We start from the raw sequence: 15,917 nt of genomic DNA on the forward strand, positions 1-15,917 counted from the left end.
TCTCATTCTTGAAGTGTATAACTTACCAAATTGTAATCAGTACTCTTCTCCAGGTACCATTAAAGTTTTGAGATAAGAAACCTGTTATGACAAAAGGTACGACTACAATGGTGAAGTCTGTTTTCAGGGATGATGACCCCTCCCCCAAGTCCCACAGGACAGTACAAACAATATTAACAAACGAGTGCCTATACGTATGGCTCATGTACTTGCCCATGGTCTTTCCCAACATCTACACTTGGGGGTTCAGTAATAAGTTAAGAATATTAAGCTATTAACATACAACAGTTAAAGTATACTTTATGTAGAACAATTATCCTTAATAAAATATAAATAAAATATAATACTGTAATTCTTAAGCCACACATAAATAAAACCAATAAACGATTACTTCTAAGTTCTAGCAGCTCAAACCCATTTCTTGGTACATGGAAGACATTTTTTATCCTTAGAAATAGCATTTTTTTCTTAATCCTTGGATATGAATTAAGGGAAAGCAGCCTTTAGAAGATAATGTCCATTGGCTTAAAAGTAAACCTCTGCAAAGACAAAAATAAGGCTCCTTGCAGTTGTCTGGTTTTCCTTTTACTGCTATGATTCCCTAATATCACAGAAAAAAAAAGGCTAATTTTTCAATTTTCTTCCTGTGCTAGTTTATATAATTTCCTTTACTGAAAATAGCAACACTTGAGCATTTAGACTCAACAGTCTTTATTTTCGTTGTAGTATGCACTGTGAACTTCTTATTTTATGCAAAATAAAGCATCTATCATTATTCTCTTACATTTTACACATTTATTCAAATAACTTTGTGTAGCCAGCTAGCAGATTCTTGAATTAGCTGCTGTTTTGAGCTTCTGTAATTCTGCCCACAGTATGGTCTGAAGCTTTCTGCCTTGTACTTCATGTTCTTATTTTTCTTGTGCTGCACACTTAAAACAGCAACATATATCATGGGAAAGAATGACAAAAATCTTTTAGGAAGCAATTATTTTTTTTATTTATTTATTTTTATTTATTTAACATTTGTTGACCGGGAAGTCCAACTAGGTTCCACAGATCCTGTTTTCAGCGGAGGCCCGGGGAGAAACGCTCCAGAAGCATGTCTTTAGAATGTGGGAGGAAACCGGAGTACCCGGAGGAAACCCACGCAAATGCAGGGAGAACATGCAAACTCCACACAGAAGGCACCCCAGCCGAGAATCGAACTGGAGAACCTCTTGCTGTGAGGCGACAGCATTAACCGCTGCACCACTGCACTGCCCTAAACTTTACCTGCTGTAACAACAGCGACAGACATCTGTAAGTGATGGCTCATTACAGAGGAGACTAAACGCATATTACATACTGTTAAGTGCGAGAAAGTTGGTCTTGATATCATCAGTGCCTAGATATAAAACAATAATCTGTAAAATGAATGGCATTCCTGTTTGTGCAACCACATATACTGCTGATAATTTAGTATACTTGTTAAGTTTTGGGCCCAAGTTTGCACTTAATGGGAGGGCATGGATTATTTACTTGCCAAACTTTTCCCAGTTCACAGCTTCAGTTTCCATCCTAGCTAATGTAGCAGCCATTGCTATATACATTGGGAATGTTTTAGCAGTGGTGGTATCTTATTTGCTGTCTCATAAAGTCTAATGCTGGATCTTTTTAATTTGCCTGTCTAGGACTATCAAACTGTACAGTTTGTACATTCTTAGACTAGCAGCATTTTAGAATTCTGTTTTTGGCATATTTTACTCCCAGTATGATCCAGGCCATAATCCAGCTGTCAGACACACCATTATCCCCAAACTTCAGGATCTTTAGAAGGGCAAAAGACTGATGTTCTTCTACAACTATTTTGCCACAAATGTAATTTCTGAACACCTACACTATTCACAGAATGGAAAATAATTATTTTTTTATAATCAGAGATTATTTTCCACATTACTCTGCATGCTACTACCATAAGCTGTTTAAAAAACAGTGCTCAAAATCAAGCTTCTGATACAGAACAGCACAGCAGTTACTGTCAGTACACCCTCATTTCAAAGTAAAAATATTTATCCGTCTAGAGTGCCTAACTCTAGCTATACTATAAAGCTTATGCAACTTTTTTTATTTGATTTATTTTGTTCTTCCTCCATATTGAGGGTTCTGCCTTTATTACTCATTTAGTGAACAGATTTGCCACCTCAGTATATTCCTGAATAAATTGTAGAGAAAATACAGATAGATGCTTAAGAATCTGTGTGCTCGCCTGTGGGTTTTGGAGGACTTCTCTTAAGTCAAGGCTAATGTCAAGAGCCTCTGGCTGATTAAATTTGCAGACAGTTGCAAATTAGGAGCAGTCTTACAATCCTCCACCGACAGTAATGCTCTCCAGGAAAAGCCAACACAGGCAAATAACTTGTGAGAGCCGTGGACAAAAACTAAATGCCAAGAAATGCAAAACAGTATGTGTTGGGAAGTCATCCACCCCTGGTAACGATCGTACTGACAACACACCCAAGACAGTTGACCCAACAGGCATCTGAGGAGAAACAGACAGTTGTGACGATTGTGGAGAGATGGGCGAAGGCTGCTAGCCTAGGCAAATAGAATTTGATATATAATTCTATCATTTGTATAAATAAATGTAAAATACAGGCTTGTGTTTTTAAATGAAAGAAAACACTGTAAAATGTGAACTTCAAGATGGTTGCAACATTGCCATCTGCTGTAAGGAAAACCAAGCCAAGCATTTCAAATGTCTTTGAAAGTACAATTATCTAAAAAATGGTGCCAGAGCGGCTAGCTGAACACATTCTTCCTATTGTCTTAACTTAAGGAATAATTGTTAGAGTGTACATGTGGAAGGTGCTTTATTGCTTTGGTTTCTGCTAGAGTGTGTATGTGAAATGCCTTTTATTGTTGTATTCTCCTGTGCAGGTGTTAGCTTGCTAAATAATGTAAATGGAGTTTCTATTAGCCTGGGAACTCAGAGCAGGTGTCAAGATGATGCAATATGAATACTGGGAAAACCAACGTGTCAAAAATTATGTAATCTGGGGAGGACCCAGAGACACGTTTGTTAGTGATGTTTTATAAACTGTGCCTGAGAGAGAGATAAAGAGCATTTTGATCTTGATACCCAACTTACCAGCACTCTGCTTATGCTCGCATGTAAGTTTCTAGCACTGTGATTTCTTGTAGGAATAGTTAAAGCTAGTAAAGATTAATTAGGTATTTTTCTTTGACATCAGACCTGTCCTACTGTATTATTTTAAGTTTCTGTGTGATCTCTGAACTCTTGGATATATCTGTGGTGTAGTAGTTTTGTCTTGTGTTTTAATTATTTATTATTAAATATTTTTAAAACCTTCTACCTTTGGCTGCTTTGTGTAGAGATAAGCTCTAGAATACATTGCATATTTATAGAGGTTACTGTAAGAGGCCACTCTAAAGTAAGCCTGGACTGTTATTCATACTACCATTGGATTATAATATTGCACAGTAATAACTGGACACCTTTTTAAGGGCCTTTTAGTAGCTGATATTATTAACTGGGCGGTGCCAGTAATTATTGCCATATAGTCAGGGTAAAAGGGCACAGCTGGAGAATCTGTGTCAGCCTTTCCCAGGAGTGTCTGTGAAGTTGTATAAAAACTTATCTCAAAGTGTGTGTGTGTGTCAGCTACTTGGCAGGGACACGAAGCACTGGTTGGACAGAGAGGGTACTGGAGGTTCTAGCTTGCCCAGTTAGGCTGAGACCTGGACCCTATAGCTGTGCCAGTGGGGAGTCTTATTGGGGATCTGGTGAGCAAGGGAGCAGCCAGCTCCAGACTGACTGTAATCTCTGTGTGCACTTAAGGGAAATTGTACTTAACTTTGTGTATTAGTTATCCTTTTCTCTTCTATGAGACAACCTCCCAGGTGTTATTGGTGAGGACTGAGGCTCCTTGATTGCTGGGCCAGGGCACGGTCGACACAACAGTAACCTGCTCTTTGACTATCATGTGTCTACAGCAGTGAAGAACTCGTTCTATGTGGTGCAACTTATGAACAAAGGAATAGCATCTAGGTCCAAGGAGGTCACTGTTCCATTGTATTCAGTATTTACACTTATTACTGAGTACACTGCCCCAGCTGGTATGTTACCCAACCAGGCACATCCAAAAACTAATGTCCACAGAGGTTTCTCACTAAATGGATAAAGGGTATAAATAAAGAACAGTTGTGTACACTTACCATAAATGCAGATGTTCGAGTGTATTCACTGTTGCAGTCATCACACTTGGGTTATCTGCCTGCAGGTAGCCCTCAGCTGGCCTGAATACCAGAGTCTTGAGATTTCTGCGTCAGATGCTGTTGCCTCTTCCATGGCGTCAGGGGTACAAAACATGCAGCTGACGCCATTACATCAGTTTTTCTTGCCCCAGATTTCAGGAGCCCCCAAAATAGGAAGCAATTACATGGTGTGGAATACCTCCAGTAAAAAGTAAATACCATTGCCATAAGATATGGCCAAAAAGAGGATAGGTAGAAAGTATAGAAAAGTCAGGGGACTGGACTGCAAAAGTGAATACACTCGAACATCTAAATTTATGGTAAGTGCACACAACTGTACTATGTTCTTAGTGTTTCATTGTTGAAGTCATCACACGAGTCCCAAAGCTGAGAAAGGGTGGAGGCAGTCAAGTATTAGGGCTGGCTAGCATGCCTTGTAAGACTGCTGTGGCAAAGCCAGCTCTGGATTTAGAAAAGACAGGTAAGTGGTAATGCTTGGTGAAGGTGTGTACAGAACTCCAGGTTGCAGCTGCCAGGATGTCCCTGGTAGGGATTTCCCCTGAGAAATGCTGTAGAGGTTGAGGTAGCCCTAGTGGAATGAGTTCTGATCCCATGTGGGGTAGGTTTTCCATGGTGTTTGTAGCAGAAATGGATGCAGTGTGCCATCCATTTGGAAATGGTTTGCTTTGAAATGGCCTTGCCCTTATAGCCCCTGTAGCAAAGCTGACTAGCAGCTGGTCAGATTTAGTCCTGTCAAGGTAGAACCTGAGCTGTCTGTGCATGTCCAAGGAGTGCAGGATCCTTTCCCCTTTATTCTAAGGATTAGGGAAAAGGTTGGTAAATGGATGGATTGGTTTAAAGCCACTCTGGATACCACCTTGGGCATAAATGATGGGTTAGTCCTGAGGGAAACCCTGTCAGTATGGAAAATAATGATGAGTTCTACAGCCACTAGTGCCTGTAACTCAGACACTCTTCTTGCTGAAGTGATGACTAGAAGTAAGGCTGTTTTCCAAGAGAGAAATTTTAACTCTGCTGCAGCAGCAGGCTCAAAAAGGGGAAGCGTGAGCTTCTCTAGTACAAAGTTAAGGTCCCACGCAGGGGTGAGAGCTCTCCTCGGGGGCCTTAAATTGTTAGCTCCTCTCACGAACTGTTTGATGAGAGGGTGAGAAAAGAGAGGTGTCTCAGTATTGTAATGAGCTGAGATGGCAGAGGCATGAATCTTAATTGATGAGAAGGATAGGCCTTTGTGGAGCAGCTCTGCTAGGTAATCTAGGATTTGAGATACGGTGGGCACGGCTGTGTCCTTTCCTTGAGACTGGCTCCAAGAACAATATCTTTTCCACTTTTCTGAATAGGATTTCCTAGTACTAGGCCTTCTGGACTCAAGGATGATGTCCAGCACCTGTTTGCCGAGGGTTGCTGGTGGTGTATTCAGGGGGTAAGCCAGGCTGCAAGGTTCAGGGTTTGCAGCTGTGAATGCAAAATCTGTCCCTCCTGCTGGGACAGCAGGGAGGGGGTCTGATGTAGGTGCCAGGATGGCACTACTGTCAGACTGTGTAGGAGTGGGCACCAGTGCTGGCGTGGCCTGTCTGGGGCAATAAGGATTGTCCTTGGTCTGTCCTGTTTGATCTAGAGTAGTACTTTTGAGAGAACAGGCAGAGGGGGAAAGGCATACATTGAGAGGTTTACCCATGTAAAGGATAGGGCATCCACTTTCCAAGCCTGGTTGTGAGGATTTCTGGTGCAAAATTTGCTCAATTGATGGTTTTGGGGTGGCAAAGAGGTCCACTTCTGGTGTCCCCCACCTGTGGATTAGAAGTTTGAATGAGCTGGGTTCCAGTTTCCACTTGTGTGGGTCCAGTAGATTTCTGCTTAAGTAGTCTGCCGGTGGATTTTGTTTGCCTAGCAGGAACTGAGCTTGCAGGTGCACTTGGTTGCACAAGGCTGTGTTCCACAGGGCCATGGCTAACCTGCAAAGTGGGAAGGAATGAGTTCTTCCCTGCTTGTCTATGTACCACATAACTGTGGTGTTGTCTATCTTTATCAGAAGTTGTCCTGGAAGGATAAGGTATTTGAAGGCTGTCAGAGCATTCTTTACAGCTAACATTTCTTTTTGATTGATATGCAGGGGAATTTGTTATGGGCTCCATTTGCCATGAATGCATTTGCCTGCCATGTGAGCCCCCCATGCATAGTCTGATGCATCTGTTGTCAGGGTTTGGGCGGTGTGGGGTTGAGTGAAAGGAAGTCCCTTGTTGTGGCTGCATGCCTCTGCCCACCAACGGAACTCTGCCCTTAGACAAGGAATGACAGGAATCAGTGTTTCCGGGTCCTGAGAATGTTGGCACCAGAGACGTTTTAAGTACCGCTGAAGTTTCCTCATATGCAGTCTTGCATATGGAATTAGTAGAATGCATGAGGCCATGAACCCTAGGGCTTGTAGTACTTTTCTTGCAGATAGCTGTTTTTTGGTGGCCATTAGTTTGAAGCAGTTTGTCAAATAAACCTGTTTTTTCCTGGAGTGAGGAATGCCATCTGGGAAGTTGTGATCAAGCTTGCTCCCAGGAATACAATCTTTTGGCTGGGCACCAGTTATGATTTCTTTTCGTTGATGGTGTACCCCAGAGAAGTTAGAAGTCTCTTTACAAATGCCAGGTGCAGAAGTAGCAATTCCTAACTGTTCGCCTGTCAGGCAATCATCCAAGTATGGATAAATTTGAATATTTCTCTGCCTGCAGTATGCAATGGCTGGAGCCAGGCACTTTGTAAATACCCTGGGCGCAGCAGATAAGCCAGAGGAAGTGCAGAGAACTGATAGTGCATACAGCCTGCCCTGAAACGTAAATATTTCCTGCAAGATTCCCTTATGGGGATGTGCAGATAAGCTTCTTTTAAGTCTAGGGTGACTAGCCAGGTGTCCCTTGCTAGCGTAGGAAGAAGCTGTTGCACTGTAAGCATTTTGAATTTTGGGACAACCAGGAAGGTGTTGCGAATTGACAGATCCAGGATAGGGCGCTAAGAAAAAGAAGTTATGTCTTACAATAAAGTTCCATCTGTACTGTTGATCCTTGTTCAGCCATTACGTGTGGGTATCGGTTCCGACCTTGAAACTGAGCCGGCCATCTTCCAAGCTTGCATCAGATACAAACCCTCGAGCTAAAACCCTTACCCAGAATTCCCCTCTCCCTGTTACCTCAGATTGAGTTTGCAAGTAAAAAGAAGGTAGAGGCTACCACTGGTCAAATGACCTAATAGAACCGGATGGTGAGATCAACTAAAAGCCACAGGAGGGGGAAGAAGGAGTTAGGGTGGTAATGACTGAACGAGGATCAACAATACAGATGGAACGTTATGGTAAGACAACTTCTTTACCTGATATTGTTAATCCTCGTTCATTCCTTATGTGTGGGACAGAGTCCCCAGCTACCTTTATTCCTGGGAGGCTCTCATGGAAGGACATTCCTGAGTACCACAGAACCAAAGGATGCTCTTTCCCTGGAGGCCAAATCCAACTTATAATGATTGATGAAGGTATGAGGAGTAGCCGAAGTTGCAGCTGCACAAATGTCATGTAAAGAGGCTCTGGCATGGAAGGCAGCAGAAGTTACCACCGACCTTGTAGAATGAGCCTTTATGGTAGTAGGTAATGGAATATTACGTTGTCTATAAATGAAGGTCACACAGTCTTTCAACCGTTTAGCCAATGTTACCTTAGCAACAGCACATCCTAATCTAGGTCCCGAATAGGCCAAAAATAATGGGTCTGACTTACAAGAGGCCTTAATCCTGTTCAAGTAGAAGCGAATTTGCCTGTGAATATCTACGGTATATAGGCAACACTCTCCTTTGTTTGAATGACTGGGGAACAAAACTGGCAATTCAATGGTTTGATTAATGGACATTTCAGAGATCACTTTTGGCAGAAAGGAAGGATTAGTTCTCAATGACACTCTATCTCTATGAAAAATCAAATATGGACTCCTGATGCATAAGGCTTGAAGCTCAGAGATACATCTGGCAGAAGTAATGGCGACCAAAAACAAGGTTTTCCATGACAAATAATTGAGGTTGCAAGAAGAAGCTGGTTCGAAAGGTGGCATCGTTAAAGCTTGTAGGACTAATGACAGGTCCCATGGTTGAGGAAGTTCTCTAAAAGGGTTTTTTTTTCTTTCAGCCAAAAGGTAAATTTTTTCCTCTTGCTGAGATATGTAATTCTGGTGGAAGACTTATGAGATGCAATAAGAATGTCACGTACTGGCAAAGAAAGATCATTCTGCCTGGCAATCAAGGGAATTGGAGGAGCCAAGCTGTGAGCTTCAGGCTGTTCAAGTTGGGGTGAAACAGATTCTGCGGACGGGAGATCAACTCCGGGGCTGGATGGGGAATCCACGGTTGATCTAGCAGGTGAGGCCAAAGGAAGGATAACCAAATCTGATGAGGCCAATATGGTGCTATGAGGATTACTTTGCTCTTCAACAGACGGGCTTTCTTCAGAAACTGGAGAATGGGGGTGAGAGGTGAAAATGCATAAAGTAGACAGGAGGGCCAATCGTGGACTAGAACGTCCCCGGGTGACTGTCCTGGAGGGGGAATCAGGGTGAAATAGTTGCTGCATTTGTAGTTGGTCGGGGACGCAAAGAGGTCACAGCAAGGAAGACCCCAGCGGTTGAAAATTTCCACTGCTATCAAGGGATTCAGGGCCACTCGTTTGGTTGTAGTATACACCTGCTGAGTCAGTCTGTTATCACGTTGGAACTCCCGGGAATGTGCATTCCTAGAAGAAAACGGCTGGTAGCCATCGCCCAGTGCCATATCCTCATGGCCTCTCGACAAAGTGGATAAGATTTGGTTCCGCCCTGTTTGTTGATGTACCAGACAACCACCATGTTGTCACATTGTATCGCAACAGTCCCAGACGGCAGCAGGGGATGGAATGCTTGCAACGCCAGAAGCACCGCCCTCAGCTCTAGAACATTTATATGCAGATGGACCTCCATTTTGGACTGTCTGTCCCTGACATAGCTCCCCACCCCATCAGAGAGGCATCCATGGTCACTGTAGCCTTGAGCTGTTGGGAGGAGAAGGGGTGAGACCATTGTGATGGGTTGTGGGCCATCCACCAATTTAAATCCTGTTTGCACCTGTGAGTTACCCTAATATTGGCTGAAAGAGGTACTGAAAGGGATACCATTGGGTGAGCAGTAGCCATTGTAAAAGCCTCATGTGAAACCTGGCCATGGGGAAAATGGTGATGGAGGCTGCCATGGAACCCAACACTTGTAGAACAGAGTGAGCTGTGGATTTCTCCCTTGAAAGGATTGGGATCAGTTGTTGCTTTATCCTTAGAATTCTGCGTTCTGGAATGGATGCTCTGCAATTCTTTGTAATCAAGATGACCCCTATGAATTCTGAGGACTGAGAAGGGGTGACATTGGATTTTTGCCAGTTTATGGTTATGCCTAGCCTTTCTGCAGAAAGGAGAGAGTATGCCAGGGCTTCTTCCAATAGATGTCTGGTGGGGGTGGAGATGAGCCAGTCATCTAGATACGGAAACACCTGGAATCCTTGTAGTCGCAAGTGAGCTGTGAAGACTGCCATGCACTTTGTGAACACTCTGGAAGCTGTAGAGAGTCCAAAGGGTAGTACTCTGAACTGGTAGTGACTGGCTCCCGCACGGAAGCGTAGGAATTTTCTTGATGGTCTTTCCACTTTTATGTGGTAGTACGCATCTTGAAGATCTATCGACCACATACAATCGTCTTTTTCCAAAAGTGGAAGGATAGACTGTACTGTGACCATCTGGAATTTTTGTACTTTTACAAACTTGTTCAATACACCAAGATCCAAAATTTGTCTCCAGTCCCCGGTTTTCTTTGGCACCAAAAAAAGTCTTCAGTAGAATCCGGATCCCATCTGGTCTGGAGGGACTATTTGGATGACTCTTTCTTAGCAGTTTTGAAATCTCTAATGCTGCTTATTCCTTTTGACTGGGTGGAACGTCGGGAAAGTTTGTTAGGGGAGAGGGACAAAGGTTGAAGGGAATATGATAACCTCTGGTTATTATCCTTTGTAGCCAAGAATCGGTGTTGATGGTTAGCCAGGCAGAAGGGTACAAGGAGAAATGACCCCCAACCACTTCCAGAGGAAAGCAGTTGAGCCGATCTTCAGGAGCACTGGTAGGATTGGCCAGGGAGAGAGGCCCTGGAACCCTGGTTATGCGGACCCCCTCTGCTCCAAAAAGGGTGTCTTCCCTGCGAGTTTCCCCCTCTGCCTCTAGGGGAGAACTCGGCCTGTGTGTCACGGAAAGGACCCTGAGACTTTTTGTACCATATCTTCCCACTCTTCTGGTTTCTGGAAAAAGCCTGTTGAGGGGGAAAAATAATGGACACCCACGGCAGAAAGGGTCTTACCATCCTGTTCACATCTGGCCAGTGTACTTTTAACCTTGGGTCCAAACGATGAAGAGGCTTCGATGGGAACGTTGAGAAAGGAAGCCTTGAAGGGTTCCGTGAAATTACACAACTGCATCCAGGCGTGTCATCTCAGAACAATCCTGAACTCGCCACTCTAGCTGCTCCTTCTGATGCATGAGATATCAGGCGCATGGAGGAGTCAGATATCGGTTCCATGGTGGCTAGCCGAGAGGCCACTTTGTCACAGACCACATCAGACACAGCACCAGCTGAAGTTTCAGATAGCTCAGAAATTAAATCTCTTTGAAGCCTGGTAAAGTGCGCCATATAGTTCAGGGACCGGATTGCAAAGGTCGCTGATGCAAAAGTATGCTTCCCTATTCTGCCCAGTGCCCGGGACTCTCTGTTGGGCGGATGGACAGTCTGGCTTTCTTCTTCCGCCAGGTTCATTTTAGTTGTGGCTGCCACCACCAAAGCATCTACAGGAAGACCTTTGGACCATGGGGATCAGTAACAGGGGGGGACAAAATTTTATCTGGCCTCCGGGGAATGGCCTCAACGGTGTCAGGAGCCTTCCACGCATGATGCACAAGTCGGACCAGTTTGTCGGCAGGTGGAGTAACCCAGGAGGTAGGGGGCTGGGCACGAAAGGCCTGCAGGAACACAGACTCTTCAGAGGTCGGGTTCGAGGGCTGCCAGTCACCTCTCTGTTTAAGAATTTCAAGAATATCACCAAAGGATACCTCAGAGGGTGAGCGAGGGGACCCTTCCCCATCAAAATCTGTGTCTTCAGTAAGGGACTCCTCTGTGGAGGCCATGTGCTTCCTCTTGCATGAGCTCTTTTGATGAACTTCCTCAGAGGGAGAAGCTGGGGAAGACAGCACAAAAGGGGTCTCCTGTGGGAGTATATCCTGAGGCCCTTGCGCCTGGTGTCTGCTTGGAACGACCTGTGTATATTGCGGTCCAGAGGAGGGCAGGGAGAGTGATAGCACAGCATCACCAACTGACACCAGAGCCTTCTCCATTAACTGGAAGGCCGGTCCACCTGAAGAGGGGTGAGTGCCCAGGGCAGGGGTCACCCCTCTCCTAAGTGGATCAGCCTGCCGACACTGAGTCCCTGGATGGCTGTGAGACACCAAATTAGGTACGCCACAGCTGACATCCTAGGTTGTAGCAAAACTCTCCTACCACAAAGGCAACTGTGGCTCCTTAGTGAGGTCCATAACGGGAACCATAGTGGGGGAAGACTGTGCTATATCAAGGGGCGTCAAAGGCAATGAAGGAGGAGAATAAGTAGGGGTTCCTTGGTAAAGGGTGATCACCTCCCGAGGAAGAATAGGTCCTGGGGGGCGGGATACCTCTGGCCAAAAGCACTTGATAGTACAGTTGTGTACACTTACCATAAATGTAGATGTTCGAGTGTATTCACTGTTGCAGTCATTACATTTGGGTAATCTGCTGGCAGGTTGCCCTCAGTCGGCCTGATTAACAAAGTTATGGGTCCTGCATTGGTTGCTGTCCCTTATTCCATGACATCAGGGCGTCAGGGGTATAAAACATGCAGCTGACGCCATTACATCAGTTTTTCTTGCCCCAGATGTCAGGTGCCCCCTAATGGGGAGCAAATAAACGCAAAAGCACAAAGGTATACCTCCAACCAAAAGCAAATACACCAAAAAGGCTTTTAAGCATAGTAAAGGAAAGGAGAGGTATAGTCTGAATAAACTAGGGGGCTGGAGGGAGGGTAACCAGGACTGCAACAGTGAATACACTCGAACATCTGCATTTATGGTAAGTATACACAAATGTACTATGTTCATCGTGTTTCACTGTTGCAGTCATTACATTTGGGAAGATTCCCAAAGCTAAGGTTGGGAGGAGGAGTTTATACAGCATTAGGGCCAGTTATAAGGCCCTGCAAGACAGCAGTGGCAAAGCCAGCTCTGAATTTAGAGAAAATTGGGTAAATGATAGTGTTTGGTGAAAGTATGTACAGAACTCCAGGTAGCAGCTTCTAGGATATCCCTGGTAGGAACACCTCTGAGAAAGGCTGCAGAAGTAGATGCAGCCCTGTGGTGGAGTGAGATCTGATCCCCTGGGGGAATAGGTTTTCCATGGTAATTACAGCAGAAATGAATGCAATGGCTTATCCATTTAGAAATGGTTTGTTTTGAAATAGCCTTCCCCTCTGCCCCTGCAGCAAATGCTACCAGCAATTGTTCAGATTTTCTTCCAGATTTAGTCCTGTCCAAGTAGAATCTTAGTTGACTGTGCACATCCAAGGAATGCAGAATCCGTTCCCCTTCGTTCTGCGGATTGGGGAAGAAGGTTGGCAAATGAATGGACTGATTAAGAGCCACATTGGAAACCACCTTGGGCATGAAGGATGGATTGGTCCTGAGAGACACCCTGTCCACATGAAAGATGATGAAAGGCTCCACTGCCATCAGGGCCTGTAATTCAGAGATCCTTGTAGCTGAAGTGACTGCTAAAAGGAAGGCTGTTTTCCAAGAAATAAATTTTAGATCTGCAGTAGCAGCTGGCTCGAAAGGAGGTAGAGTGAGTTTCTCCAAAACAAAGTTAAGGACCCAGGCAGGGGTAGGAGCTCTCCTGGGTGGTCTCAAGTTTTTTGCCCCTCTGAGATACTGCTTGAGCAGAGGATGAGAGAAGAGGAGTGGTTCTTTGTTACAGTGAGCTGAAATAGCTGAGGCATGGATTTTAATGGAGGAAAAAGACAGGGCCTTGTGAAGCATCTCAGTTAAGTATTGCAAAATCTGAGGTAAATTGGGAGTGGCTGTGCTCATTCCTACAGATTGGTTCCAGGCACAGAATCTTTTCCATTTGTCAGCATAAGATTTTCTAGTACTAGGTCTCCTCGCCTCCAAGATGACATCCATCATAGGTTTGCTGAGGGATGATGAGGGTGAATTTAAGTGATTAGCCATGCTGCAAGGTTCAATGTTGGAAGCTGAGGGTGCAGAATTTGGTTCTCCTGATGAGACAATAGGGAAGGGGTCTGAAGCAGGTGCCATGGAGATATTTGCGCAGGAGGGGGTACCAGTGTTGGCATGGCCAGTCTGGAGCAATCAAAATCATTCTTGGTTTGTCCTGTTTGACTTTTAGTAGAACTCTGGAGAGCAGAGGGGGAAAGGCATAGACTGATACGTTTTTCCAGCTGAAGGACAGAGCATACACTTTCCAGGCTTGTTTGTGGGGAGTCCTTGTGCAAAACTTGTCCAACTGGTAGTTCTGGGGGGAGGCAAATAGATCTATGTCTGAGCTCCGCCATTCGCTTGTCAACATGTTGAAAATCTGTGGTTCCAGTTTCCACTCATGTGGGTCCATGAGGTTTCTGCTTAGTCCGTCTGCCAGTGTATTCAATTTTCCTGGCAGGAATTGAGCTTGTAGATGCACTTGGTAGCTCAAGGCTGTGTTCCACAATGCCATGGCTTGTCTGCAGAGGGGGTAGGAATGTGTACCCCCCCTGCTTGTTTATGTACCACATAACCGTGGTATTGTCTGTCTTTACCATTAGTTGTCCTGGAAGAATGCAGTCCTTGGAAGGCTGTCAGAGCATTCTGTACAGCTAACATTTCTTTCTGATTGATATGTAGGTGCATTTGATTTGGATTCCATTTGCCCTGAATGCACTTCCCTGCCAGGTGAGCCCAATGCATAGTCTGATGCATTTGTAGTTAGGGTTCGGGGGGGGTAGTGTAAATGGTAATCCCTTGTTTTGGTGGCAGGCTTCTGCCCACCATAGTAATTCTAGGCACAGGCACGGTATGATAGGAATCATTGTTTCCATGCTGTGACAATGTTGACTCAATAGACTTTTTAGATACCACTGTAGTTTCCTCATATGCAGTCTTGCATATGGAATTAAAAGAATGCAGGAGGCAATGAACCCAGAGGCTTGCAGTATTTGTCTTGCAGATAGCAGGGTTTTGTGACCACTTGTTTGAATTAAGTTACCAAATGAATTTGCTTCTCTGGTGTGAGGAAAGCCATCTGGGCAGTTGTATTCAAGCTTGCACCCAGGAATGTAATCTGTTGACAGGGTACCAGTTGTGATTTCTTTTCATTTATGATGTACTCCAGACAAGTTAGGACCCTTTTTACAAACGCCATATGATTTAGAAGTATGCCCTGGTTTTCTGCCTGAATTACCGACAATCGTCCAGGTATGGGTATATTTGAATATTCCTTTGCCTGCAAAATGCAACAACTGGAGCCAGGCACTTTGTGAATACCCTGGGCACAGTAGACAAGCCAAAGGGCAGTGCAGAGAAAGTACAGTTGTGTACCTGCCATAAATGTAGATGTTCGAGTGTATTCACTGTTGCAGTCATTACTCTTGGGTTATATCCTGCTGGCAGGCTACCCGCAGTCGGCCTGAATTCCAAAGTCCTGGTCCGGCGTCGGTTGCTGTCGCCTCTTCCCTGATGTCAGTGCGCCAGGGGTATAAAAGATGCAGCCAACGCCATTTTCTTCAGTTTTTCTTGCCCCAGATGTCAGGTGCCCCCAAAAGGGAAGGCTAAATATATTATGCCAATAAACATACATGCAGTAAAGAAACATTTCCTTCATCTACAAGCACATACACCACATAGGTTGCATAGAATACAGAAGTACAGATAAACCCCAGCAAAAGAAAGGGGGATTGTGGGAGGGTAACCTGGACTGCAACAGTGAATAAACTCGAACATCTACATTTATGGTAGGTACACAACTGTACTATGTTCATCATGTTTCACTGTTGCAGTCATTACTCTTGGGTTGAATCCCAAAGCTGAGGATGGGTGGCTGGGCTAAATAGGATTAGGAGAGGCTAGAGGCCCTGCAGAACTGCAGTGGCAAAGCCTGCTCTGGATTTAGAGTAAAGAGGTAAGTGGTAGTGCTTTGTAAATGTGTGCAGTGAACTCCAAGTTGCAGCCTCTAAGATGTCTTTGGTTGGTACTCTTCTGAGGAAGGCTGCTGAGGTGGCTGCTGCTCTGGTAGAATGAGGCCTAATGCCCTTAGGCACTGATTTGCCATGCTAAGAATAGCAGAAACGGATGCAATGGCCTATCCATTTAGAAACAGTCTGTTTTGAGATAGCCTTTCCTTGTAATCCTGCAGCATATGACACTAAAAGTTGCTCAGTCTTTCTGAAAGCTTTAGTTCTGTCCAAGTAGAAGCGTAGCTGCCTGTGTATGTCCAAAGAAGGCAGAATTTTCTCACCCTTGTTTTGTGGATTTGGAT

General features: G+C 44.6%; 1 protein-coding gene across 1 annotated transcript in view; it reads right to left on the reverse strand.

Moving 5' to 3' along the window:
• Window positions 1–15,917, reverse strand: part of RPS6KA3 (ribosomal protein S6 kinase A3) — a 1,945,113-nt gene that overhangs the window by 1,194,966 nt on the left and 734,230 nt on the right. The gene's annotated exons all lie outside the window — the stretch shown is intronic.

The sequence above is a fragment of the Protopterus annectens genome, chromosome 5.part0, assembly GCF_019279795.1.
Source record: "Protopterus annectens isolate FY-2018-M chromosome 5.part0, PAN1.0, whole genome shotgun sequence".
NCBI classification, from domain to species: Eukaryota; Metazoa; Chordata; order Ceratodontiformes; family Protopteridae; genus Protopterus; species Protopterus annectens.